Source organism: Myotis brandtii, unplaced genomic scaffold, assembly GCF_000412655.1.
Source record: "Myotis brandtii unplaced genomic scaffold, ASM41265v1 scaffold1733, whole genome shotgun sequence".
Classification (NCBI taxonomy): Eukaryota; Metazoa; Chordata; class Mammalia; order Chiroptera; family Vespertilionidae; genus Myotis; species Myotis brandtii.
Genome location: NW_005356400.1, coordinates 773,863 through 776,238, shown reverse-complemented (window position 1 = coordinate 776,238; position 2,376 = coordinate 773,863).

The window sequence follows — 2,376 nt, the reverse complement described above, 5'->3', positions numbered from 1 at the left end:
TCCCCCCCCTTCCCTGTCCCCCCCCTTTCCCGGTCCTCTCCCTCTGGGGGCGGGGCTGGGGGGTAGGCAGCGTCCATGGTCCCTGCCTTCACCCTTAAAACTTCTCAAACTCACAGGAAACATCCCCCTTCCATCCGACTCACTTCCAAACTTGTGTCTCAAGGGTTTTGTTTTGTTTTTAATATATTTTTATGGATTTCAGAGAGGAAGGGAGAGGGAGAAACATCAGCGATGGAGGGAATCATGGATGGGCTGCCTCCTGCACGGCCCACACTGGGGATGGAGCCCACCACCCCGCCTGTGCCCTGAGCGGGAATCGGACCGTGACCTCCTGGTTCCTAGGTCGATGCTCAACCCCTGAGCCACGCAGGCCGGGCTCAAGTGTTTCCTAGAGGGAGCTCCCGGTTAAAGGGTTGAGGAGGTGGCCCGTTAGGGCCCTTGGACCTGATTTAGAAATGAAGTTTGGGGGGGGGAGCGGAGAGGGGTACCCACATCTGTCATGGGACTGGGGGGTCAGGTTCGGTGCCTTGCATTCTCTCATACAGAGATTTCCTTCGGGGAAAACCATCCGAACCCTGGACCGAGACAGAGCCACCGGAAGGCGTTTAAAGAGACAGGATCAGCAGGAGCTGGGAGCCCCCAGGAGGTGGGAGGCTCTCCCAGCTGGGAAGGGGGTGCTGGGCCTGGGGGGGGGGCGGGGTGACTAACCCGAGAGGCCCGCTGTCCAACCAGAAACCCGGAGTAAAGCAAACAACGCAGCCGAAGTCAACCCGAGATAAACGGTTCACGTGGCCCCGTCCACGGAGACCTGCCTGGCACGGCCGGGAGCGAGGACTTTGCGCTGATGTTTTTAAACGCTTCCCTGGGTTACAGTGGAACCGCTGCCTCGCCGCTTCCTCCCCGTTCCCGCTGCTTCCATCCTGGTCTCTTTATCACTTGGGTGTGGCTTCTCTGAAGGACAGCCTGGGAAGGAAGAGACTTTGGGGGGATTCGTATGATTTTCCATCAGTTCCTATCACTTTCAAAAGGAGGTTCGAATGTATACGTGACTCTGGTCGGTTTTCACAGCGGCCGGCGGAAGCTCGGGGTGGCGCTGAGTGGTTCTTGTTGTCGCGGCCGATTTCATTTCCTCCCACAGTGACTTCCTGCTCCCTCATTAGCTCGGCTAACGAGGCCCCTGGTCCCAGACACGTCCGTGGCCGGCACGCGCAGCACTGCTAATTAACCCTGACGCACGCACCGAACTCCGAGTTAGAGCAAACCCACACAGGCAGCCAAAACGGGGAGACAAAGAAACAACGCCCAAACGAGAGAACAAGAGAATTCTCCGGAAGAGGGGATAAATGAAGCAGAGATAAGAAGCTTATCTGGAACCGAGTTCAGAGTAATGATGGTAAAGACGCTCAGCAGCACGAGAAAAGATGTGGTAACTGTGAAAACAGAAAGAACGACACAGCACAGATGAAGGACACACTGGGAGGAGCACACAGCAGATTAGGGGAAGCTGAGGGGCGGATCCGTGAGTTAGAAGACAGGATGTTGAAAAAACTCAGAGAACCAAAAAGAAAAAACAAGTAGAATATCTGCATCTTTTTACAAAGTCAGAATGGTGTTTCCGGCTGGGACTGCACACAGGCTTCCTTTGGCATCACCCCCAGTAGCTACCGAGCATTCAAACAGGGGGACCCCTCACAGACCGTATAGTGCCCCTTAGAATTAGGGGATGGCCTCACTTGAACACCACCCAGTTCCCAAGGGCGGAGGAAGTAGACGAAAAGAAATTGGACAGTGTTTGTCATAAAAAAAAAATACCGGAACTAGAGCAAATGCTTTAATATATATATACATATAATATATACCCTTTTGTTTCTTTTGTAATCACATGAATACGAAAGATCACTTAAATCATGTAGCTCAGAAAATGAGAAAAGAAAGACTCCCCCATAGTTTGACCACCCAGAGACAACGAAGGGCAGTAACTCACTGGTGTACGTCCTCCGGGGGCGTTTACAGGCACCAACATGGGATCACACGCTAACTCCCTTTCCCTTAACAGGTAAACACCTCAGGTCACGCCCTGGTTCGCACTCGAGTCCCGCGTGACCTGGCTCCTTCCCGGGTGCGAGCAGGTGGCAGGAGCAGCAGCTTCGTGGACGCTGACGTCGCCGGCGTGAGTCCCTGGGAACCGGGTGCTCCTGGATCTTGGACCCAAAAGCAACGTTCGTCACCACAAGCCAAACGTAAAAACGCCACGGCAGCGGGCTGAATTCCACTTGTAAAATCATTTATTGGTATAAATATACATATGCATAAAATACCCCAGCGTGTCAGGGAAGTGACTATTTGTGACATGTCGTAAAAAGAGTAGTATTTTTT